The sequence below is a fragment of the Anas platyrhynchos genome, chromosome W, assembly GCF_047663525.1.
Source record: "Anas platyrhynchos isolate ZD024472 breed Pekin duck chromosome W, IASCAAS_PekinDuck_T2T, whole genome shotgun sequence".
In the NCBI taxonomy this organism is placed as follows: Eukaryota; Metazoa; Chordata; class Aves; order Anseriformes; family Anatidae; genus Anas; species Anas platyrhynchos.
In genome coordinates, this window is record NC_092620.1 from 12,261,398 (window position 1) to 12,288,658 (window position 27,261).

The window sequence follows — 27,261 nt, forward strand, 5'->3', positions numbered from 1 at the left end:
CCCAGCCAGACTCAGTACATCAACATCCTTTATCTTGTTCCCTGTCTCACCTTCAGGGCAGATTCACCTGCTCCACCATGGTCTCCTCTATGGGCTGCAGCTTGGAAATCTGCTCCACTGTGGTATACCATGGGCTACAGGGGAACAACCTCCTTCACCATGGTCCTCTCCACACGCCACAGGGGAACTTCAGCTCCGGAGCCTGGAGCACCTCCTCCCCCTCCTTCACTGACCTTGGTGTCTGCTGGGCTGTTTCTCACTCCTCTTTCTCCCAGCTGCTTTTGTGCTGCACTTCCCCCCCCCCCCCTTCTTAAATATGCTCTCACAGAGGCACAAACAACATCACTTATTGGCTTGCCTCTGGGCAGCGGTGGGTCCCTTTGGAGCCGGCTGAAACTGGCCCTTATCTAACATGGGGCAGCTTCTGGATTCTTCTTACAGAGGCCAGCCTTGCAGGCCCCCTGATAATAAAACCTTGCCATGTAAACCCAATACAGTGTCCCACCTCATTTTGTTCTTTTAAACATGTTGTGGTTTAACCTGGCTGGCAGCTAAATACCGCACAGCCGTTCACTCACCCTCCCCCCTCCTGCTCTGGGATGGGGGAGAGAAATGGGAAAGTGAAGCCTGTGAGTTGAGATAAAGACAGCTTATTAAGACAGAAAAATAATAATAACAATAACAATAATGATGATAATAGTACTACTAGTAATAATGTGTACGAAACAAGTGATGCGCAATGCAATTGATCACCACCTGCTGACCGATGTCCAGCCTATCCCCGAGCATCCGGCCCCCCCACCCCGGGTTGCCACCCCTATATATTGTTTAGCATGACGTCAGATGGTATGGAATACCACTTTGGCCAGTTTGGGTCAGCTGTCCTGGGTCTGTCCCCTCCCAGCTCCTGCTGCACCCCTAGCCTGCCCACTGGCAGGACAGAGCAAGAAGCTGCAAAGTCCTTGGCTTGGTGTAAGCACTGCTATACAACAACCGAAACATCAGCGTGTTATCAGCACTCTTCTCATCCTAATCCAAAGCATAGAATCCTACCAGCTACTTGGAGGAAAATTAACTCTGTCTTAACTGAAACCAGGACAGACTCAAGTCCTCAGTTGGTTCAACTTGCTATGAAGATTTCTGTGCTCTTCCTTCTGATGTTATATCTCGCTTCTCCTCTTCTGGTGCTGCTGCTTTTATGCGAGTGTAATGAATCCACAGTTTGATCCCTTGCACTTTGACTGCACTGTAGCTGTGGAGCAAGATGGTATAGGGTCCTTTCCACTTTTCCTTTAGAGGCTCATCTTTCCATGTTTGGATGAGCACCTGATGTCCAGGTTGGAATGTGTTAGGAAGCACGGCCGACAGACAGCCTAACTTTTATAGTGAACTTTACAGGGGCGGACAGTGTTTCACACAAGATTATTGGTCAAAAGCACTCAGACAAACAACTATAAGAAAACAACCCCACCTGCTAGAAAAGAACCCCTCTTGTGATTAGCGGTCACGTAGACATTGCCCTTGAGGCCAGCTGCTGGTAACAATATTTTTCTGAGTTCCTTAATTGGGCGATGTGGGAGTCATTGCCGTGGGAGCTTCTCACAGTTACCCTGGTAGCTTGGTTTGCTCAGCTACAGCAGGCCATGAGATTTTCTAAGGCCTACTTCTGGTTGCTTAAGGCAAGCTCAGATTGAACAATTGTTCCACAGACTCATGTCCAGGCCCTGTATGCCAATTCCCAACAATTCCCCCTTTTTCTTTTTGTACGAGCAGTACTTGGCCGAAGGTTTTTTCATCAAACGTCGAATACATAACATAACACAACTACAATGATATAACACAACTTAAACCTAATAACGCTACAATTACTGTAATCAATTAATGGTAACACAACTTAAACCTAATCACTTAATGGTAACCTGATAAGGTATGTAACAGAAGGTGTGCTAGGGCTGGCTAGACTTGCACAGAAGGTGGTGGTATTCAGTTCCCTAGCCAGGGATACCCAGACATTCTCCTTAGGATCGACGGCTGTCTTTGGCAGTCCTTGAGGTGTCGCAGCCCACATCATTGTCAAAATGATTATCAGGAACCTCTTCATGGTCATCTTCAGCTTGTGCAGATTCTATGGCTGCTTCAGTCCACTTTGCAGGGATCCACTGGGTACCTGTTTCCGGCACCACTTCAAAATCCCTATAACATTTTTGCAAGTAACCCTTTAACCACATTTATCACAATACTACGTGCAATGATGATTGACACCACAGCGAACAGAATCCTTAATCCCTCTTTGACTAATCCCAGTAACCATCAATGCATTGTTTCAACCAAATCAGTGAACCATTGACTGAAAGGGTTGATACCATATTGAATCTTTCTCATGTGCTCTTTCAGGAAAGTAATGAATTTGTGAATTGACTTATTATGATCAAAAAGGTTTAAACAGTACATTCCCTTAAATTTCTCCAAGTGGCTACTTCAAACAATGACTCCGTACTTGTGAAACATGATTTTGCTTGACCGATTGCAACTAGTCCTGCTGGTTGCTTACAATTGACTCCCCGTTTTTCTAAAAAGCACTGTAATAAATCTAGGGCTACTTCGTCCTCCATTTTCCTATGATTTCTGCCGGCACTAATTTCCTATGCTTTCAGCCTGCACTATGGCAATATCCTGCATTATGGCAATAACCTGCACTATGGCAACCTTCCTTCCTGCACTATGGCAATAACCTGCACTATGGCAACCTGCACTATGGCAATAACCTGTACTATGGCAATCTTCCTTCCTGCACTATGGCAATAACCTGCACTATGGCAACAACCTGCACTATGGCAAAAGCGTGCTCTCACTCACACAGTACACAGCACAATTGCATACACAGAGCACAATCGCACACCCAGAAGCCTCTGGCACATCTCAATCTCAATCATACCACAACCTCAATCATACCATAAGACTATAATTTAGAATGATAAGCAAACAATACTTGCGGCCAATATTTTTTAGAATCAGAACCAACCAAACAAGTATTGTCTCTCATTGTGTTCCTCGTGAAGTGACTTGCAACACTTTGTTTTAAAACCTTACCCTTACACAAATACTTTCAACACAAAATGCCTGGACATTTAAGAATAACACATACAATTATTAACACTCCAGTTAGTATCCCTCCAGCAGCTGAAAACATACTGTTTGTCTGCAGCTTCAGGAGATCTTTGCTCCTGTGGTGAGCAGCTGAGAGTGGAGTCCCCTCCGAGCAAAACGCTCAGGGTGCACCTAGGGGCGTCCACGCTGCAGCCGATCCCCGCAGCCGAGCAGTTGTTACGTGCGGCCGCAGATGCCACTCCAGGCAATAAAATTGCCAATGCCGCTCTAGCTGCAACCCCACACAATTCAACATTATCATTGCAATCCGGTGCAAGCAATGCCCATTTATGTCTGGTGATCTCATGCAACTGTAACAAGCTAGGAGCAAATACAATATAGATTCTGTCACCTGCGTCACTTATACTACTTCTATTACCCATGCTGTTAGTGTCAGTGGCATCCTTCTGGTACCATTTCTGTCTTTGTCGCCCCTTACTCTCCCCATTTTCTTTTTGCTGCTGACCATTCACCACCAATGAATGAGACACATGAGTACTAGTTAGGAAAGAGAGTGTAAAGTCTGCTATACGGCTGCAGGCAGTGCCAGCTGCAACCCTAGAAGCTGTTTGTGAACGAGCCTGCCGGTGGTCATTTGGCAGTGTAATCTGCGTCTCTGCACTCCTGCCCCGCAATAGAGCTAAGTCGTCATTAGTAATAGTTATAATAACACCGATCTGGGGACTAATAGTATTTTTTGCATTACAAGATAAACCTCTTATAAAGAGAATGTTAGAGCGAAGCAGCACAGACGCTGCTGCCGCTGCTTCCATGGTTATGTCAGACAGGCTGCAGGGTCCTGATGTCCGCCCCTCTGCTCTGTGCCGACTCGCCACATGGTGAGGGTCGGCTGCCGTTGTCCACTGACGCCTCTGGTCTCCCGTAGCAACTCGATCTCGGATGTCCCGCATCGCACCGCGATTACTTCAATTTCCCGCGTTTTCCGCGGCTCCCGTGTTTTCCATGGCTCCGTTTCCCGCGTCCCTCCACGGTTCCATTTCCCGCGTCCCTTTGTAATCAGCATCAATAACTCCAGGTAATATAAAGAGTCCCTTAATCCCACTTGATGAACGTCCTATTAATAGAGCAGCGTGAGGCTTCTTATTGATTATTAGGGGTCCCTTAGCAGTAGAGGGAATTTTAACAGGCTTCTGATCTATTATGGTCACGTCTATTGCTGTTGCCAAGTCCAAGCCAAGGCTCCCTCTTGTGGCTGGCTGCAGGGCACTGTCTGGAACGGGTTGTTGCGGGACACTGCTGCTGGTGGCCGTGGTTCCGTCGGAGGCAAAGCATTCCCCTCCACTTGGGCTGGAGCCGCCACTGTTGTCGTAGCACGGCGACTCGGCACGCTCGGTCTGCTGTTTCCCGAGCGGTTGCATGCCATGGTATTGTGGTTCGCCGACTTGAAGTTTTCACACCACACCTGTCCTGCTCGACAGTCACGGCGATGGTGTCCCTTCTTTCCACACTGTAAGCATCGATTTCCTCATTGAGCTGGAGCTCAAGGTCGCTTTCCTTCTGTCCGCAGTGGGGCTAGAGCTGCAAAGGCTTGCTGCTGTGCTTATATAATATCTTTCCCTAAATCACGTACTGCCTCTACTAACATAGCTTGGGGCCCTACTGGAATCCTGCTCATTCTTTCTAACATTTGTTCAATAGTGGCATCCCCCGGCAGTGTCAATATAATAGCCTTTGTAGCTGAATTTGTATTTTCCATAACACACTGTCGCAATAAAGCAGCCTTCATCCACTCTTGACATCTGCTTGATCTATGGCAGCAGTTACCCGAGCAATAAACCCTGCAAAGGGCTCGTCCCTGCCTTGCTTCATAGACATGTAAGAGGGGGCCGTTGGAGTGGTTTTAACATTCTCCACTGCCGCTCGAGCTGTTCTCATGGACTCAAGGCAACATTGCGGACCTAACTCGAGCTGAGCATTAATGATAACAAACATGCCTGTCCCCATAAGCTGTTCTACAGTAACTCCGCGTAATGGATCGTTAGGGTCCCTCGGTCGCTGCGCTGAGATTTCACAGTGCCTCTGCCAATGGGCTTGCCATAACAACAACTGCGACTGCAGTGCCTCTGCCAATGGGCTTGCCATAACAACAACTGCGACTGGGTTTGTTTCCCATGCTCCCCACGGTTTCTTTTCCCCGTGTCTCACCGTGAGTCCTTTGTCCGGATCGGTGCTTAGAGTTTCTCAATGCCTCTCAGGTGTTCCGGCTTCTGTCAGGTCTCTCTGTGTCTCTCAGAGCCGTCCGTGGCTCTGCAGCGTCTCTCAGGGCTCTCTCCGTCCGGCGGTAGTCCTTCCGTGTGCCTCGGGTCTCCCGGCGCCGCTCCGATGTCCCTTGGCAGCGCTTCGGGCTCAGCACTGCTCCGATGTCCCGGCGCCGCTCCGATGTCCCGGCGCAGCTGGTCGTCCCGGCGCCACTGGTGTCCTGTTGCGCTGCAATGTCCTGGCGCCGCTGCGATGTCCCACTCCGCTGCTATGTCTGTCCTGGCGCCGCTGTGATGTCCTGTTCAGGTCTCAGCCTGTTCGGGCGCCATTTGTTAGGAAGCACGGCCGAAAGCACGACAGACACCGGTTGAGTCAGATCATGCTGCTCCATTTTATTGCCCGAATAGCCTAACTTTTATAGAGAACTTTACAGGGGCGGACAGTGTTTCACACAAGATTATTGGTCAAAAGCACTCAGACAAACAACTATAAGAAAACAACCCCACCTGCAAGAAAAGAACCCCTCTTGTGATTAGCGGTCACGTAGACATTGTCCTTGAGGCCAGCTGCTGGTAACAATATTTTTCTGAGTTCCTTAATTGGGCGATGTGGGAGTCATTGCCGTGGGAGCTTCTCACAGTTACCCTGGTAGCTTGGTTTGCTCAGCTACAGCAGGCCATGAGATTTTCTAAGGCCTACTTCTGGTTGCTTAAGGCAAGCTCAGATCGAACAATTGTTCCACGGACTCATGTCCAGGCCCTGTATGCCAATTCCCAACAGGAATGGGTGTACTGGAACATCCAGTGGAATTGGTAGTCACTGCTTTATATATCTATGGTGGGAGGACAACACGGCAGACAAAGACAACAAATATTACCTGACCCAACCTTCCCCTCTTACATGTCTTTGACTCCCGTCTGTCAATAATTCATTTAGGGGGTTCCATTTGCCATATAGCAATTCAAATGGGCCAATTTTTCTCTAAGTCTGGGGTCTATACTGATATAGTATAAACTCACTTTAGGATAGAATAAAGCTTGTGGTTTGATATTGTATAAACTCACTTTAGGATAGAATAAAACTTGTGGAATGATATTGTATAAGCTCACTTTAGGATAGAATAAAACTTGTGGTTAAAAGTTAGCAAGGACAAAGTAAACGACATCTTGTTATCTGTAGACCTTCTGTTACGTTTAAGCATTTTGTTATTTGAAAACATCCCGTTATCCGTTAACCCTCAGTCAGGCTGAGACTTGAGATAACTTGAGTCAACGGTCTGTTATGTCTTGTTAACTGAGACATCCTGTTGTCTGCCAACCCTCAGTTAAACCGAAAGCCAACTCAGCATTTTTACAGTTTGGAAAACAATTGATTAAGCAAAGGTGAAAAGTGCATTACGAGGAAGACCTACGGCCTTCCTCCCAGACACCACTGCCCACATCCTGAAGACCCCGGCCCACAATTCTTGGAAGGCTTTGCGCAAGCGCAAGGACTGATAAGCTAATTAGCATACGAAGCGAGAGTAGGCGGGGTTAGGTAATGAATATGTATAGGTGCTAATTGAATATTCATTGTTCCGCTGTATAAATACGAGTTATTTTGTCACTTCAAACGTGCACGATAGGCGGAAGGATCCCCCGTGCATCCAGCGCTGCAATAAAGAATATACCACTTAAAGAAATTTCGGTTTTGATCTTTAAATCAATACTGATTCTCAGCAAAGCTATTGTTGAGGATGGGTGGATGGGGGGGAAGATGTTTTTAGTTTGATTTTAGTACCTCACTTTTCTAGTCTGCCAGTTGCAGGCAATAAATTACATTAATCTCCCTATGCTGAGTTTGTTTTGTCCATGATGGTAATTGTGATGTCCCTGCCTTTATCTCAGTCCTTGAACCCTACCCATCATATTTTCTCCCCTTTTTTCTTTGAGAAGAGGGACTGAGAGATTGGTTGTGGTGGAATTCAGCTGCCCAGCAGAGTAAAACCATCACGTGTGATGTCATGCTGCACAAACTGTGGGAAGTTGGCTGGGGCTGGGTTGACAGGGCTGCTGCTGCTTGGGGACTGTCTGTGCATCAGTCAGCGGCTGGTGAGCAATTGCACTGTGCATCACTTGCCTTATATACTATTATTATCCCTTCCTTTTCTGTCCTACTGTGGTGGTTTTACCTTTCTGGGCAGCTGAACCCTGCCATAAGCACTCTCTCACTCCCCTTTCTCAGAAGAAGAGGGGGAGAAGAAAGCATGGTGGAAAGAAAAGAAAAAAGTCTCACGGGTTGATTTAAGGATAATTAAAGGTAAAAAGAAGAGAGAAAATACAAGCAAAGGCCATGCAGAAGCGCAGACAGAGAAAAGCAGTTACTCTCTACTTCCCATCGATGAGTGATGTTCACCCACATCCTGGGAAGCAGGGCCTCAATACGCATAGTGGTTGTCTGGGAGGACAGACATCTTCGTAATGAAAGCCTCCCCCCTCCTTCCCCTTTCTCACCTTTTATTGCTGAGTGTGATATCATATGGTATGGAATATCCCTTTGGTCAGTTTAGGTCAGTTGCCCTGGTGATGTCCCCTCTCCACGTCTTGCCCACCCCCAGCCTACTGGCTCTTGGGGGGGGCTGAAGAGTCTTGATGCTGTGGCAGCATTGCTCAGCAACAGAGAAAACATCAGTGTGATACCAATGCTGTTCCAACTATAATGCAGAGCACAGCACTATATGGGCTGCTACCAAGAAAGTTAGCTCCATTCCAGCCAGACCCAGTACACCTATTAAACTGTCAGTCAAAATACTTATCTTGGTTTAAGCTTCATTTCTCAAGAACCATGCTGTTTTTCTGATTTTGTTATGTGCTACTTACTCTTGTGCTTGCAGCCACTGGTGGAGTAAATATTTTTTTAAAATCTTGTTACCTGTTACTTTGCGTTCTCTGGCTTCCCCTTTTTCTGTTGTATCAGATCAGCTAACTTTTAAGGTCCTCAGTGTTGTATTTCTACAGCTCATCATGTAAAATGTTAGGACTTCACTGCTTAACATGCAATAGTGTTTTTATCCACCACTTCCTCTCCCTTTGTCCATTTTGCCACCTCCTGTTGTGAGGAGCTTCCCTTGCTTATGTGTGAACACAGTTCTCCTTTTCAATTGCTGTCTGTTTCAAAAATAACGTTGGGTTATAGATGCAGTTTAGTGTACTGATATTGCTTGTGCCCCTCCATCCTTTCTTGTCATATACATACTCTCCTGGGTATCCTGTTGGAAACTAGAGAGGATGGAGGGGGTTCTGGCATTTGAGTGAATACATTCAGGTCCAGAACCTATTGGATGACTTATGAGAACATATAGGCAGATATGTAGATTTTGTTATGTGGTACCTGCTTCTTTTCTCTGGATGAAGTGGTAGCTTGCTCAGGTTACTGTGGAACTGGAGGATTTCATTAAGTTGCAGAATGATGCAGAGGACACTTTTTCTGGAATTACATGGGGACAGTAGAAAAAACAATTAAACCAGTGGACAAATTGTACCTTGCATTGTGGGAAAATGATGTTAATCACACGTGAAAAGATCATGTATTCAGCCTTACTGAACTGTCAAACATCATTTATGATAGCCTGTCCTGCATCTTGTTTTCCAGGGTATAACTTTTCATGTCCACTTCTATTAGAAGTATTTAAGTTGCAATTGGTCAAGACTACTATCTGTAAAAGATTTTTCAGGCTTGTGAATATGAAGATGCTTGCAGGCACAGCATTAGAGTTGCAAAGTAGTATTCAGGTACATTCTCATCAGAGGAAGCAAAAGACAAAATGCACCGACTCTACTCATAGCCTGAGCAGAGGAAAAGTGGCTTGGGGTGGCTTGTCCCTATACAGATCATACTTGCCAAAAACAAGCAAAAAAAAAAAACAAAAATGCTGTAGGCATGGGTGAGAGCATTTGAATTTATGGAATATATGCAAAACACTTCAAATTCTATGTATACAGGCAGAAGATTTTTAAGTGAATTTTACTTATATAAAGCATTTTATGTGTTTTTGAAAACTGAGAATTAGCATTTTTAAAAGCTTTAGATATTCCAGTTTAAAGCACATAAATACAGGCCATTTTTAAATAAAAAAGCTTTGATTGTGAAAAATTTAGTTAATTTTCTTAATTTTCAATTAAGTACCTTTAAAAATTTTTGACTGACACCTTCCTCAAGCCTACATGGAAAAACAACGAGAAGTTCTGTTAACTTGCTTTGAGCTATACTAAGCAGCGGGGGTGGTGATAATGTAGGTTTCATGTTTTAGTTTAAAACTACCGCTAAAGTCTTTGCTGATGATTAAAAGCTAACTGATCATCAGAGCCATTTGGATCATTAAAGCTTTCTCCCTTAAGAGAATGTTGTATGGATCATCTTAATGGCTGCATTTACTCAATCCACAGAAAAGGAATGCATTGTTCTAGCAAGATGACTGAAAATTAGCATTATGAAGTTTTCTGGAATCTGGCTTAAAGAAGTATAGATTTTCTAAATATGACTGGAAATTAGAAATTCAAGAATACAGTTAAATATTAATAATTATATTCAGCAGCTAAACAAATTTTGCCTTGGGCAAAATCAATGTCCAGCTATGTTGAGGAATTTTTGAAGCAGCAAGGAGGCCATGACTTGCTGCAGCTGAGCAAACCAAGCTACCAGGACGACTACGAGGCGTTGCCATGACAGTGTTCTTCTATCGCCCGACTGAGGAATTAAAAATATAGCTGTGTGTTCAGCGAAATTGATAAATTCGCTTAATGTCTCGTTGCCCTGGGATCCACAAGAGTTACGGTTACTTGGGTCTCAGAGGATCTGGAACACATCACAGAACTGGACTCAAACATGTTTTGTGTTCGGAAATTTACAGCAAAAATTGAATCATTTCAAAAAACACAATCTAATAGGGTGGGATGGACAAATGTGACTTCAGAAGGCCCATACAGGTACAGAAATGCAAATAACAACTCTGGTTGCAATGACACTGCTAGGCAGGGTTTGGGGGTCTATGGCGCAGAGACAAGGGGTAACAACTATAGCATTTGGAATAATTGTACAGCTATGGCACTACCTCCTGATGTTTTTCTTATTTGTGGGGATAGGGTCTGGCAAGGTATCCCTGCAAATGCTATCGGAGGTCCATGTTACTTAGGTAAACTTACTCTATTTGCTCCTAGCTTGTCACAGTTGTGTAAGATCACTAGACATAAATGGGCATCGCTCACACCAGATTGCAATAATAATGTGGAGTTGCTTGGGGTTGCGGCTAGAGTGGCATTAGCACTTTTCAGGCCAGAAGCAGCAGCTGCGGACGCACTTTAATTTTAGTGCGGCTAGCAAATGTGACGCCCATCTACAAGAAGGGCCGGAGGGCAGACCCGGGGAACTACAGGCCTTTCAGTTTGACCTCAGTACCAGGGAAGCTCACGGAGTAGATCATCTTGGGAGTCATCATGCGGCACTTGAAGGGCAAGCAGGCGATCAGGCCCAGTCAGCATGGGTTTATGGAAGGCAGATCCTGCTTGACGAACCTGATCTCCTTCTATGACAAAGTGACGCGCTGGGTGGATGAGGGAAAGGCTGTGGATGTGGTCTACCTTGACTTCAGCAAGGCTTTTGACACCGTCTCCCACAGCATTCTCCTCAAGAAACTGGCTGCTCTTGGCTTGGACTGGCGCACACTTCGTTGGGTTAGAAACTGGCTGGATAGCCGGGCCCAAAGAGTTGTGGTAAATGGAGTCAAATCCAGTTGGAGGCCGGTCACTAGTGGCGTCCTCCAGGGCTCGGTGCTGGGGCCAGTCCTCTTTAATATCTTCATCAATGATCTGGACGAGGGCATTGAGTGCACCCTCACTAAGTTCGCAGATGACACCAAGCTATGCGCATGTGTCGATCTGCTCGAGGGTAGGAAAGCTCTGCAGGAGGATCTGGATAGGCTGCACCGATGGGCTGAGTTGACCAATATGAAGTTTAACAAGGCCAGGTGCCGGGTCCTCCACCTGGGGCGCAATAACCCCAAGCAGAGCTACAGGCTGGGAGATGAGTGGTTGGAGAGCTGCCAGGCAGAGAAGGACCTGGGAGTGATGGTGGACAGTCGGCTGAATATGAGCCAGCAGTGTGCTCAGGTGGCCAAGAAGGCCAACAGCATCCTGGCTTGTATCAGAAACAGTGTGACCAGCAGGGCTAGGGAGGTGATCGTCCCCCTGTACTCGGCCCTGGTGAGGCCGCACCTCGAGTACTGTGTTCAGTTTTGGGCCCCTCGCTCCAAGAAGGACATTGAGGTGCTTGAGCGGGTCCAGAGAAGGGCAACGAAGCTGGTGAGGGGCCTGGAGAAGAAGTCCTACGAGGAGCGGCTGAAGGAGCTGGGCTTGTTCAGCCTGGAGAAGAGGAGGCTCCGGGGCGACCTTATCGCTCTCTACAGATACCTTAAAGGAGGCTGTAGCGAGGTGGGGGTTGGCCTGTTCTCCCACGTGCCTGGTGACAGGACGAGGGGGAATGGGCTAAAGTTGCGCCAGGGAAGTTTTAGGTTAGATGTTAGGAAGAATTTCTTTACTGAAAGGGTTGTTAGGCACTGGAACAGGCTGCCCAGGGAGGTGGTGGAGTCACCATCCCTGGAAGTCTTCAAAAGATGTTTAGATGTAGAGCTTAGGGATATGGTTTAGTGGGGACTGTTAGTGTTAGGTTAGAGGTTGGACTCGATGATCTTGAGGTCTCTTCCAACCTAGAAATTCTGTGATTCTGTGATTCTGTGATTAATAAATTTTGACATGCTGCGCCGAGAAGCAAGCCAACGCCACGACAGAAATACTTGAGATGTTACTAGATCAAAATAGTCTGTGACATGCACTTTTACAGAATCGAGATGCTATTGACTTTTTGCTTTTGGCAAGGGGGTTGTTTTCTTGCAGGTGGGGTTGTTTTCTTGCAGTTGTTTGTCTGAGTGCTTTCGACCAATAATCTTGTGTGAAATGCTATCCGCCCCTGCTAAATTTGCTATAAGAGTCAGGCTATTCATGTAATAAGGAGAGCATGATCTAACCATATTGGTTTATGTCATGGCTTCGGCTGTACTTTTGACGACACAGCTATACTATTTTTTTCTTTCTTGTATGGAAAAAAATATTGGCATCTCAAAAACAATAAAAATATGTCAGAGCTTCAGGGGTAGTTTTGTACTGCTGAATTAAGTGAACACAATTTTTCTCTTCACTAGGTTTGTGTTCACTATTCACTATAGTGTATAACACTGTTGTATTGCAAGCTGCAATTATCTTCATAGTAGTACAAAGCATTGTTTTGTTAATAACTGTGAATCAGTGATGCTTAGATAGATAACAGCCTCACACTTATGTCACATTTATGGTAGTGACGTTCCTGTCTGAAAGAGAAGTAAAGAAAGGTGATTATTATTTTCCGTGGGCCTGTATTGGTTGTCTAATCATAGAATCACAGAATGGTTTAGGGTGTGTTATAAATTTGCTCAGTCCCAAAGTAGGATTAAATAAAAAATAGGATTTATTAAAGGAATAGAGGTAAGCAAACAGCGCTGGGTGCACTGGGAGTCTCCGCTCCACCAGGACACACACCAGCCACATCAAGTAGCTGATTTTTATGCTCCTAGACTAATACATATTCATTACTACTTCTAAAAAAATAGATTATTATAATTAGCTTCCGGGGTCCAGTCCCTCCTACTGGAGCATGCGCATCAGTCTCCGGTGGTCCCTCTGGGGGTCTCTAGGGGTCTTTCATGCTGAAGGCTCGTAGTCTTCCTCTCCAAGTTTTTTTCTTGTCCTTCCCCTTTGTACTCCTTGGCAGCACGTCAAGCTTACACAGCGCCCCCTGCAAGTTTTGTCTCCTAGCCGTCCTTCAGCTTCTTTTTTTTCTTCTTCTTAATCTCTTGGCCACCTGGCCAGATATCAGAGGCTTGCATAGTATCCCATAACAGTCACTAGTTGTTATCAGTTGTTCTGAAACCCCCAGACATCAAAGACTTCATACAAACACAAATAGCTTTCTTATTGACACTTCACGAGTAATTAAAACATTCCTCACCAGCCATTCACAGGGACAGTCACACCTATAGCAGTGTTAAGTCAATCTCGAAGAAGAAAAAAAAAGGCTGTAACTGTTAGAAATAGGAGTTCGGAATAACAAAAGCAAACAGGTTCATAGATTTGAGGAATATTTTCTGACACAAATTCCTTTGCAAGGTACAAGAACTATATACATTAACCATTCTGTTTTTCTTAGACTTGTGGTTATACAAGGGTATGTAAGACAGAAGGTCACATTCATCATACCATGCGGCCCTAGCACTGTTCCATACTGACACGAATCAGATGAACATATATAACAGGTGGAAGGGACCTCTGGAGGTCATTTGGTAGAACCCCCCTGCTCAAGCAGGGACACCTAGAGCAGGTTGCCCAGGACAATGTCCAGGTAGCTTTTGAAGGAGCGAGACTCCACAAACTCTCTGGGCAACCTATTCCAGTGCTTTGCCACCCACACAGTAAAGAAGTGCTTCCTGATGTTTAGACAGAACCTCTTGTGTTCCAGTTTGTGCCCATTGCTTCTTGTCCTGGCACTGGGCACCACTGAAAAGAGCCTGTCTCTGTCTTCATTGCACCTTCCCCTCAGGTTTTTATAGACATTTATTAAGATCCTCCCTGAGCCTACTCTCTTCTGGGCTGAACAGTCTCAACTCTCTCAGACTCTCCTCATAGGAGAGGTGCTCCAGTCCCTTGTTAATCCTGGTGGCCCTTTGTTGGACTCTTTCTAGTATGTCCATGTCTCTCTTGTACTGGGGGCCCCAGAACTGGACACAGCACTCCAGGTGCAGCCTCACCAATTCTGAGTAGAGCGGAAGGATCACTTCCCTCGACCTGCTGGCAATACTTTGCCTAATGCAGCCAAGAATACTGTTAGCCTTCTTGGCAGCAAGGGCACATTGCAGACTCATGTTCAACTTGGTGCCCACCAGGACCCCCAGGTCTTTTTCCGCAGAGCTGCTTTTCAGCTGGCTGGACCCAGCATGTACCAGGCGTACTGGGTCTGTCTGGGATGTTAACTTTCCCTGCAGCAGCCCATACAGTGCTGTGCTCTGCACTTATAGCTAGAACAGCACTGGTATCACACCAGTGTTGTGTCTGTTGCTGAGCAGTGCTGGCACAGCATCAGGACTCTCTCTAACCCTCCTCGGGGGTGGGCAAAAAAGTGAGAAAGGAACATCACCAGGGCAGCTGACCTAAACCAACCAAAGGGATATTCTATACCATATGATGTCACACTTAGAAATATAAGGTGGAAAAAGGAAGAAGAGGGGAGGGGTGGACTCTCGTTGCGAAAACGACTGTCCTCCCGAACAACAGCTACGTGCATTGAGGCCCTGCTTCAAGGATGTGGTCAAGCATCGCTCATTTGGGGGAAGTATGAGATTTTTGTCAGCTTACCTTTCCAGCCTGTCAGGGTCCCTCTGGATGGCTGCGCAGCCCTCTGGTGAGTCAGCCGCTCCCCCCAGTTTCATGTCATCCATGGATTTATTGAGGGTGCACTTTGCCCCATCATCCAGATCGGTAATGAAGATGTTAAACAAGACTGGACCCAGTATTGACCCCTGGGGTACTCTTCTAGTTCCTGGTATTCAACTAGACTTTGCACCACTGATCACTACCCTCTGTGTCGGTGCCTTGAGACAGTTTTTGATCCACCTCACTATCTTCTCATCCAGCCCATACATCAACAGCTTCTCTATGAGGATCTTATGGGAGACAGTGTCAAAGGCCTTCCTGAAGTCCAACAAGACAATATCCATTGCTCCCCCCTCATCCAACAGGCTGGTGATTTCATTGTAGAAGCTTATCAGGTTGGTCAGGCATGATATCCCCTCAGTGAATCCATGCTGACTGCTCCTGGTGATTTTCTTGTCCTTCATGGGCCTGGAAATGGTCGCGAGGTGTTCTGTTAAAGGGTAAGGAAGTTTGGCAGGACCTTAACCCCCTTGCGTTCCAGCTTGTCCTCAGATATCAGAGGGGCTGGGGGTGGCTGGTGTTAGGTTCTGAGTGATGCCCAATTCAGCATTAAAGTCTGGTCTCATTCAATTTATATAATTTCCATGATCACAGATGCACAAATAGCGCAATACACCTTCAGTTGATTAATGACTAATCACTAGATTAATGACTGCTGTAGTTTATTGAAGCAACAGGAGTACAGGTTATTTTGGATTGCCAGTGATAAATACACTGTCTGCAAAGCATGTGCAAATACCAAGAATATGACTAACACAACCAACTACAAAAAAGTTAACTTATGAAACAACTATATAGAGAATGTTAGGTTTCCCAGGGAAGCACTCAGTATAATCGAGGGTTTGAATCTCACCGAACAGGCATCCCTATGGGAGATTCAGTCTGTACCAAGGTTCAACCTTCATTCCCCAAGGTCAGCAATGTCCTCCCGACTTGTCTGCAATGGTATCTTCCTTAAACTTTTTCCTCTCCTGATCCATTTTTATACTATTTTCTAATTTTTAGGTGGAGCTGGAGTGACCCTAGTCATACGTATCTTCATTATGATTGATATAAAATTTTCTGGCTTTTGCTTTAAAGGTATAGGCTCAGAGAAATTCAGAGCGCATGCTCAGTGAGGGGTGGTCGCACCTTGGAGGCGGGTAGCCTTTGGGATGAAGGTATATTTTGGCTTTATAATGAGATTATAATGAGAAAAGTTTACCCAGAGGACATGATTTTATTATCAGTTCTGCTCAGGGCTGGCCATGCAATCTGTCAGTTCCATAGTACCATCAAGTTCCCCATCCGTGCGGCGATATCACAGAGTGTGGCTGCGGTGTCTTCACTCTGCTCCACCCTCTGTGCTATTTCTCTCAGAGTCAGCACACCAAGCTTCCCTGGTGTTGCCAAAATCTAAGGTTGCAGGTTGAGTTGCCGAGGGAACTATCATGGAACAGATTCCTTGCATATCTGCCGCAACTCACCCTGGAAGTTTCCTCAACGCTGAACCTTCTCTTAAGATGTCGACATACCTTTAGTCTCAATGAGTCACCTCCAGCAATTATTCCACACCAGGATTAGTTGTTCCATCACCTTCCTAGGGATCAAGGTGAGTCTGATGGGCCTGTAGATCCCTGGGTCTTCCTTCTTGCCCTAGGAGGGACATTTGCTTTCCTCCAGTCTTTGAGCACTTCTCTCAGTTTCCATGATCAAGCAAAACATATAGAAAGTTTCCTTGCAATCACATTTGCCAGCTCCCTCAGCACTTGTGGGTACATCCTATCAGGTTCCATGGACTTGCAAATGTCCAGTTTGCTTAAGTATTCTGTGACCTGGTCCTCTTCCATCAAAGGCATGTATTACTTGCTCTAGCCATTCAGCCTGGTCTCTCGAACCTGGTATTCCTGAAGGGTTTTGTTCCATGGTGCCTTCAAATCATGTATGCATGCTGCTTCAGGCTGTTGGGGCTTGGAAGCAGGGGAGGGAAGCAGCCTAAGTTCTCCTTTTATTTGCTCTTGGTAAAATGCATATTAGAGAACTTGACTTTCACATTCAGTGAATTCTAAACCAGGTCCTAGAGTGTTGCAGGAAGCATGGCCGAAAGCACAACAGACACCAGCAGAGTCAGATCATGCTCCATTTTATTGCCCGAATAGCCTAACTTTTATAGTGAACTTTACAGGGGCGGACAGTGTTTCACACAAGATTATTGGTCAAAAGCACTCAGACAAACAACTACAAGAAAACAACCCCCTTGTGATTAGCAGTCACATAGATCTTGTCCTTGAAGCCAGCTACTGGTAACAATATTTTTCTAAATTCCTCAATTGGGCGATGTGGGAACACTGTCATGGGAACTTCTCATAGTTGCCCTGGTAGCTTGGTTTGCTCAGCTACAGCAAGCCATGGGGTTTTTGCTGTTTCAAGAAATCCCTCAACACTAGAGTGTTCTGTCTTTAAAAATAAATAAATAAATAAACATTTAAAGAATAGGGAAACATCTGACACATATGCCATTTAGTGTGCAACTAATAAACTTGTTAAGAATAATTGGCTGGAAAACAAAGACAAGAGTATTCTAATGTGAACTGTCTGTGAACTATCCTCATTATAATAGTAAAAAACACGTCCCTAGGCTGAGAGACCCCTTCTCCTCTGAGGATGCACAGAATGATTCTGTCATGTCAGCAGTATGCTAACTATGTAACCAATTAGAAGTTAGAGGACTGTACTACCATGTAAATGTAGTGATAAGAGATTGTATAAAGTGTGGTGAGGAAAATCTTTAGGTGTGCCAGCTTACCAGGAAACCACATGCTACCCAGATTGTGCAATTCTGAAATAACCAATATCTCAACCTAGTGTGCAAATTGGTGTATTGCACAACAGATAATGAATCTGAACTTGTTACAGGCAACAATATCTGTTGGAGGGACAGCACACCAGGGCACAGGCAATCCTGGAATGCACTAATGACGACTTCTTTCTCCAAGTGACAGAGGAGCCAATGAGGAGAGGTCCTGTGCTGGCCCTCATTCTCACCAACAAGGAGGGGCTGGTGGGGAATGTGAAGCTCAAGGGCAGTGCTGGCTGCAGTAACCATGAAATGGTGCAGTTTATGATCCTGAGAGCACCGAGGAGGGAGAATAGCAAGCTCACTACCCTGGACTTCAGGAGAGCAGACTTTGGCCTCCTCAGGGATCTGCTTGTGTCCCAGTTTTGTCTAGGATAGAGTTAATTTTCCTCCTAGTAGCTTGTAGGGTGCTATGTTTTGGATTAGGATGAGAAGATAACTTCCTGGAAGCTATCCAGGAAGCTACCCTGAACTGGTGGAAGGGGATGGAGAGCAGAATGTGGCCCTCACTATCCCTGAGGAAATGGTTGGCGACCTGCTACGGCACTTGGATGTATGCAAGTCGATGGGGCCGGATGGGATCCACCTGAGGATACTGAGAAAACTGGCGGAGGAGCTGGCCAAGCCGCTTACCATCATTTATCAACAGTCCTGGCTATCGGGGGAGGTCCCAGTCGACTGATGGCTAGCAAAAGTGACGCCCATCTACAAGAAGGGCCGGAGGGCAGACCCAGGAAACTATAGGCCTGTCAATTTGACCTCAGTGCCAGGGAAGCTCATGGAGCAGATTATCTTGAGTGTCATCACGCGGCACTTGAAGGGCAACCAGGCGATCAGGCCCAGTCAGCATGGGTTTATGAAAGGCAGGTCCTGCTTGACGAACCCGATCTCCTTCCATGACAAAGTGACGTGCTGGGTGGATGAGGGAAAGGCTGTGGATGTGGTCTACCTTGACTTCAGCAAGGCTTTTGACACCGTTTCCCACAGCATTCTCCTCAAGAAACTGCTCATGGCTTGGACTGGCATACGCTTCGTTGGATTAAAAACTGGCTGGATAGCTGGACCCAAAGATTTGTGGTGAATGGAGTCAAATCCAGTTGGAGACCGGTCACTAGTGGCATTCCCCAGGGCTCGGTACTGGGGCCAGTCCTCTTTAATAACTTTATCGATGATCTGGATGAGGGGATCAAGTGCACCCTCAGTAAGTTGTTGTTGTTGTTGTTATTACTATTATTATTTTCCTTTCTTTTCTGTCCTAATAAACTGTCTTTATCTCAACCCACAGGCTTTCATTTCTTTCTGATTCTCTCCCCAGTCCCAGAGAGGGAGGGGGGAGGGTGAACCAGCAGCTGTGTGGTGCTTAGCTGCTGGCCAGGTTAAACCACAACAGCTTGGTAGAGTCTCAAGGGGCAAAGCCCTGGAGGGCCCATGCAGCAAGGCCAAGTGCAAGGTCCTGCACCTGGGCCAGGGCAATCCCAAGCACAAATAGAAGCTGGGTGGAGAATGGATTGAGACCAGCTCTGAGGAGAAGGACTTGGGGATGTTAGTTGATGAGAAGCTCAACATGAGCCAGCAATGTGTGCTTGCAGCCCAGAAAGCCAACCATATCGGGCTGCATCAAAAGAAGCATGACCATCAGATCGAGGGAGGTGATTTTCCCCCTCTGCTCTCATGAAACCCTACCTGGAGTACTGTATCAACTCTGGGATCCCCAACACAAGAAGGTCATGGACCTCTTAATTGTTCAGGACACTGGTAGGGAGGGTCCCTTGGGAGCCAGGGCTGATGGGCAGCAGGGTCCAGGAAGGCTGGATGCTCCTCAAGAAGGAAGTTTTAAAGGCACAGGAGCAGGTTGTCCCCATGTACTGTAAGATGAGCCGGCAGGGAAGAAGACCCATGTGACTGAAAAGGGAACTTTTGCTGAGTGTCTGGGAGAAAAAGAGAGTGTCCGGTGGAAGAAGGGACAGGCAACCCGGGGAGAGTACAAGGAAGTTGCCAGCACATGCAGAGAAAAAAATCAGGAAGGCTAAAGCCCAGTACGAGCTCAACCTGGCCACTATGGTTAAGGATTACAAAAAATGTTTTTATAAATATATTAACAGCAAGAGGAGGGCCAAGGAGAAGCTCCATCCTTTGCTGGACTCAGGGGGGAACATGACTATTGAGGATAAGGAAAAGCAGAAGAACCACCCCCCCTCCAGTTCAGGTGGAAGCAGTTAGAGACCTGCTGCTCCACCTGGACTGTCACAAGTCCTTGGGGCCAGAGGGGATCCACCCGAAGGTGCTGAGGGAGATGGCGGATGTGATTGCTGGGACACTTTCCATCATCTATCATCCATCATCTGTCTTCCTTCAGAGGGGGGAGATTGTTGGGTGTAAATTGGAACAACAGAGTACCATCTATGTCCTTTTGCAGTTTAGACATTTTAATACTACCCACAGTAATCATCATGATTTCATTATTGAGTGCACCCTCAGTAAGTTTGCAGACAATACCAGGTTTGGGGGAAAGGTCAATCTGCCAGAGGGTAGGAAGGTCCTGCAGAGGGACCTGGACAGGTTGGATCAATGGGCAGAGGCCAATGGGATGAGGTTCAACATGGCTAAGTGCTGGGTCCTGCACTTTGGTCACAACAACCCCATGCAATGCTACAGGCTTGGGGCAAAGTGGCTCGAAAGCTGTGCAGAGGAAAAGGATCTGGGGGGTGCCGATTGATGCTCGCTTGAACATGAGCCAGCAGCGTGCCCAGGTGGCCAAGAAGGCCAATGGCATCCTGGCTTGTATCAGGAATACTGTAGCCAGCAGGACCAGGGCGGTGATCGTTCCCCTGTACTCTGCTGTGGTGAGGCCGCACCTTGAGTGCTCAGCATTGTGGAATCTTGCCTGACCCAAAGGATTAGACTTGTTTTTAGGTTTTCTTTTGCAGAGTGTTGAATGTGTGATTCACAGTGCTTTAGCTGTCTGCAAGATGAACATATCACACACTGTGGTGGTTTTACCTCGCTGGGCAGCTGAACTCCACCACAACCACTCTCTCACTTCCTCTCCTCCTCAGAAGAGGGGGGAGAGGAAAGTATGCCTGAAAGAAAAAAAAAAAAAAAAAAAAAGGCTTATGGGTTGAGATTATGGGTTGAGATAAAGATAATTTAATTAAAGGGAAAAGAAAGAGAAAAACAAAACAACACAACCAAAAAAAAAAAACAAAAAAAACCCCAACAACACAAGCAAAGGCCACGCGGAAGCACAGAAAGAGAAAAACTATTCTCTACTTCCCATCAATGACTGATGTTAAGCCATATCCCTGAAGCAGGGCCTCAATATGCATAGTAGTTGTTTGGGAGGACAGACATCTTCATAACAAGAGTCCCTCCTTCTCCATCCCGTTTCCCAGTTTCCCACTGTAGTGGTTTTACCTGGGCGGCAGCTAAGCACCACTCAGCCATTCACTCACCCTCTCACTGTGGTGGTTTTACTCAGGAGGGCAGCTAAGCTCCACCACAGCTGCTGTCTCCCTCCCTCCCTCAAAGTAAAAGGGGGAGAAAAATACAATGAAAAGGGTTCAAGGGTTGAGATAAGGGCAGGGAAATCACTCAGCAATTATCGTCACGGGCAGAACAGACTCAGAGTAGGGAGACAGTAAGATTTATTGCTTGTTACTAACAATCTAGAGAAGTGAGAAACAGAGGCAAGATCCTGGCAGATAACTGACAGAGATAGATAACTGGCAGAGAAGATAACTGACAGACTAGAACAGTGAGGAACTAAAATCAAACTCAAAACTTCCTCCTCCCCATCCACCCATCCTCTACATCCTGCCCTGAGCAGTGTAGGGGAACGGGGGCTGTGGTCAGTCCATAAAACTTCATCTCTGCCACTCCTTCAAGGTCACCCTCTTCCCCTACTCCAATGTGGGGTCCCTCCCATGGGATGCAGTCCTTCACAAACTGATCCTGCGTGGGCTTGCCAGAGGCAGCAGCTCTTCAAGAACTGCTCCAGATATGGGTCCATACCACAGGGTCCATCCATAAGGAGAAAGCTGCTCCAATCAGGGTCCCCCACTGGCAGCAGCTCCTGCCAGGTCACCTGCTCCTGCTGCATGGTCCCCTCTCAATGGGCTACAGGTCCAGCCCAGAATCTGTTCCTGTGGGTGTTCTTCGCAAGACACAGCCTCCTTCAGGGCAGATCTACCTTCTCCACCGTGGTCTCCTCCACGGGCTGCAGCGTGGAAACCTGCTCCACTCTGGTACACCATGGGCTGCAGGGGGACAACCTGCTTCACCATGGTCCTCTCCACAGACTTCAGGGGAACTTCTGCTTCGGTGCCTGGAGCACCTCCTCCCCTTCCTTCTTTACTGACCTTGGTGTCTGCAAGGCTGCTTCTCACTCCTCGTTCTCCCAGCTGCTGTTTTGCAGTTTTATTTTTATTTTTTTTCTCTTAAATCTGCTCTCACAGAGGCACAAACAACATCACTTATTGGTTGGGCTCTTGCCAGTGGCTGGCCCCTTATCTAATATGGGGTAGCTTCTGGATTCTTTTCACAGAAGCCACCTGCAGCCCCCTGCTACCAAAGCCTTGCCACATAAACCCACTACACCCCCCCCCCCCCCGTGGGATGGATGAAAGAATTGAAAAATAAAATAAAATGAAAGCTTGTGGGTTGAGATAGAGACAGTTTATTAGGACAGAAAAGAAAGGAAAATAATTAAATAATTATAATAATACTACTAATAATAATGTGTACTAAACAAGTGATGCACGATGAAATTGCTCACCACCCGCTGACCAATGCCCAGCCTATCCCCAAACAGCCAACCCCCCTGCCCTAGCCAGCCCCCCCATATTAATTGTTCAGCATGATGTCATATGGTATGGAATACCCCTTTGGCCAGTTTGGGTCAGCTGTCCTGGGTCTGTCCCCTCCCAGCTCCTGCTGCACCCCCAGCCTGCCTGCTTGCAGGACAGTGTGAGAAGCTGGAAAGTCCTTGGCTTAGTGTCAGCACTGCCCTGCAACAATTAAAACATCAGTGTGATATCAACAGTATTCTTATCCTAAATCCAAAACACAGAATCATACCTGCTACTAGGAGGAAAATTAACTTTATCCTAGTTGAAACCAGGACAACCACCTTCTGTTGCTGAGCGTGATGTCATATGGTATGGAATATCCCTTTGGTTTGTTTAGGTCAGCTGCCCTGGTGATGTCCCCTCCCTACCTCTTGCCCACCCCCAGCCTGCTGGCTCTTGGCACGGTTTGAAGGGAGTCCTGTTGCTGTGCCAGTCTATTGCGTTTTATTTATTTCTCAGCAATAAACAAAACATGGGTATATTACCAATGCTGTTCCAACTACAAGTGCAGAGCACAGCACTGTATGGGCTCCTGCAGGGAAAGTTACACATACCAGTACCGGTACACAAACCAGTTCTTATATTTCCAAAGATATTATTAAAATATTATAAATTAGTTTTTGTGGCCCTTCAGATTGCATAATTTTTCTTAACCTTAAAGCTTGTTAATGTCCTGCAGTAACTTCTACATTTAATATTTATTGTATGTAGCAGAAAATTAAAAAATATATTCAGGTATACTTTTGTTATGTTTCTTTAAGAATTGTTTTCAATACAAAGGTAAACAGTTGTGCTTTGTGTTGGAGGTTCTAAGGGACTAACTTTGAACTGATGGTGTCATGGCACAGAGGAGATTAGATTTTTTGTTTTGTTTTGTTTTTCCCTTATACTTTCCTTACCATCTTCATCATAATGCCAGTAAAAGGTTTTTAGTATTATATCTGAAGTATGCGAACTGAAAGTTAGATGCATTCAAGTGGTTATATGGGGAAGGATTGAATGTACCTCCCAATTATCTGACATTCTTGTAGATGGTAAAAGTAGTTGGAGGCAGAGGGTGCCACAGCTTCCTTTAGTTCTGTGTCTTCCTTGTTGCTTTGCTATGGTTTGATTTTATGGTTCTATCTTGGTACTTTTTGCTATGATGTATGCATTCCTTCCATGTAAAATCAATACTAATAGCAGTTAACCTTAATCACTTTCTTGCTTTGAAATTAAAAATAATAATTATTATTATTGTATTGGTGTACTTTCCTAGCTGTGTGCACTAGTTGCTAAAGGATTAACTTGGAAGTGTGAAGTTTTTGTCAATGTTTGCGTGGAACTTTTTCATGATAATTTTGTTTAATAAGAATGTATTAAACAGTTTGGTTTTGTATTTGAAAAGTCTGGCATTTTTCATTATGAAACTGTATGTTACTTCATTATTTGAGACCACTACAGAACATGAAATTTACAATCTAGGTTGAATTCAAGGCAATATAGAAGAGTTTTTTCTATAATGACAGTATTTTAGAGTGTCAAAATATTCTGGAAAAAAAAAAAAGTTGATAATTTTGCTAATTCTAGCTCTTCTTCCACTCTTTTCTTTCACAGCCACATGACTTTGATGAATGAAGATTTTATATCAGCGTAAATGGTAGTGTTTGGTACCTCCGAGCTCAGGACCCAGGCCACAGACAACAGTGGGTAGATGCAATAGAACAACACAAGGTATATTTTTTTTTCTGATTTCCTTTCACACTCATTAGATTTGGTGGTGGTTGTAGAGAGTTGTAAGCTTCACTGTACAGTCATTAAATACTCAAAGTATATATGACAGATAAAAGTTGTGAGATTGAAGCACTGTGATAAATATGTTCTAAAGGAATTAATTTGTTTATCCTTTATTGCTAAAATTGTAGAGAACTGGGAGCTAAAAACTGTAAACCTTTCTTGAGTTCTCTAGCATGAAAAAGAAAAGGCTTGCATTAGTGGCTTTGTAATGGCTTTATCCATCCTTTCTCACTGACTGTTGATATTAAACTTGTTAGTCTTTGATTCCATTCTCCTAGGTTATTGTTCTGTTTTTAGGCTCATCTATTTAGATGAGCCTAAAATCATCATTTAGGAGTTGGACTAAAATCATCATTTAGAGGTTGGACTAAAATCATCATTTAGAGGTTGGACTCGATGATCTTGAGGTCTCTTCCAACCTAGAAATTCTGTGATTCTGTGATTTGTTCCATTATTTGGCTGCTTTTACTGCATCTGATTACTGGCTCATCTCCTTGCCTTCTAAGATTGATTAGTATTTTGGCTCAGTTTTCTTGATCTATGCTTTATCTCTTCCAATTGATACCAGTAGATAGTTAACTCTGTTATGTGTAAAAAAGATAAAACATATGTACTTTGAGGAAAGGTCAAGATGACCCAGGCCTTGGAGATGTCTAAAGGATGATTAACTGAGATACTGCTAACCAGGAAGATCATTATGTTGACATTCTTAAGGGAAACATCCTGACTATGCCTTTGAATATGTCACCAATCAACTTAATGTGAATAGTTAGTTGTATTGGGTTTATGTGGTAAGGTTTTGGTAGCGGGGGGCTGCAGGGGTGGTCTCTGTGAGAAGAATCCAGAAGCTGCCCCATGTTAGATAAGGGCCTTGCTGCTGGCCAGAGCCAAGACAATAAGTGAAGTTGTTTGTGCCTCTGTGAGAGCAGATCTAAGAAAGGGAAAAAATTGCTGCACATCAGCAGCTGGGAGAGTGAGGAGTGAGGAACAGCCTTGCAGACACCAAGGTCAGTGAAGAAGGAGGGGGAGGAGGTGCTCCAGGCGCTGGAGCAGAAGTTCCCCTGCAGCCTGTGGAGAGGACCATGGTGAAGCAAGTTGTCCCCCTACAGACTAATTCTTGTGGTTACTTGAAGGGATGAAAGACATGGACTCCTGATGGTTCTTGAACAGGAGACGTTTATTGCTATTTTTCTCCACTACATATACTTGCCCCATATGCTGCCCACATGCCTGAATCGGTCATACAATTGGTTAGAGACCCTCAGACACGTGTCTCAAGCCAGCCAGCAATTGGACACTGCACAAAGCTCATATTTAACACTGCACCCAAGTTATTTATCTTGACCTTGATCAAGTTTTTGTTTCTACCACTTACTTCCTCATTATATCTAGTTCAGGGACGTGTGAAACAGCGCAAGGCTACTTGCAAATTCCTTCCCCTCAGTTATTTGTAGCTTCCAGTCTTTGTAACAGATGCTTGCTGCTAGAGCATTTGTGATGATAAGGTGAATCATAGAATCATAGAACAGCTTTGGTTAGAAGGGACCTTAAAGAACATCTAGTTCCAAACCCCCCTGCCATAGGCAGGGACACCACCCACTAGTTCAGGTTGCCCAGGGCCTCATCTAACCTGATCTTGAACACCTACAGGGATGAGGCATCTGCTACTTCTCTGGACAACTGTCGTGGTTTAACCCGGCCGGCAGCTAAACACCACGCAGCCGTTCGCTCACCCTCCCCCCTCCCTCTCTGGGACGGGGAGAGAAATGGAAAGTGAAGCCCGTGAGTGGAGATAAAGACAGTTTAATAAGACAGGAAAATAATAATAACAAAAATAATAATAACAATAATAATAATAATGATACAATGGTGATAATACGAAAGTAATAATAATATGTACAAACAAGTGATGCACAATGCAATTGCTCATCACTCGCTGACTGATGCCCAGCCTAACCCCGAGCAGTCCGGCCCCCCTCCCCCCGGCTAGCCACCCCTATATATTGTTTAGCATGACGTCAGATGGTATGGAATACCCCTTTGGCTAGTTTGGGTCACCTGTCCTGGGTCTGTCCCCTCCCAGCTCTTACTGCACCCCCAGCCTGCCCGTTGGCAGGACAGAGCAAAAGGCTGAGATGTCCTTGGCTTAGTATAAGCACTGCTCTGCAACAATTAAAGCATCGGGGTGTTATCAGCACTCTTCTCATCCTAAGCCAAAACACAGCATTCCACCAGCTACTAGGAAGAAAATTAATTCTAACTGAAACCAGGACATCTATCCACCCCTTATTCCATACCATTTATGTCATGCTCAGGTTACACTCTTTTCCATACATTCTAATTAGTCACCTATAGTAATCATGGTAGTGATAACATACAGTATAATATACTAATTAACATGGTACAATTCAGTTCATGGGCTATTCTCACCCAGTATTAAATCTCCTTGAGGTACACACCGGACCTCTCCGTTCTTTTGCATCACCCACCAAGTGTATCCAGGTCCCTGAGCGAAAACAATTCCACGAATAGGTTTGCCTTTTCCTGAGGCAGGAGAAGCCCAGACTGTTTGACCCAGCATATTTTTTACATGCACTACAGGAACTTTATCCCCATCTACAGTACGTAACAGGTTTGATTGGGCAGGTCCAGCTCGGTTGGCAGATCCCCTAGTATTGACTAACCAGGTGGCCTTTGCCAAATGCGTATCCCAGTTTTTGAACGTCCCAGCGCCCATTGCTTTCAAGGTAGTCTTTAACAGGCCATTGTATCGTTCACAGAATCACAGAATCACAGAATTTCTAGGTTGGAAGAGACCTCAAGATCATCGAGTCCAACCTCTAACCTAACACTAACAGTCCCCACTAAACCATATCCCTAAGCT

The 27,261-nt window shown here is 45.5% G+C and overlaps 1 long non-coding RNA gene across 1 annotated transcript in view; it reads left to right on the forward strand.

Annotated features, from left to right (window-relative positions):
- LOC119714297 (uncharacterized) overlaps nt 1–27,261 on the forward strand; it is a 124,278-nt gene that overhangs the window by 77,518 nt on the left and 19,499 nt on the right. Inside the window, exon 2 of the long non-coding RNA XR_005261375.2 lies at nt 24,198–24,314. This is a non-coding gene — a long non-coding RNA (uncharacterized lncRNA). The remainder of the gene's footprint in view (nt 1–24,197; nt 24,315–27,261) is intronic.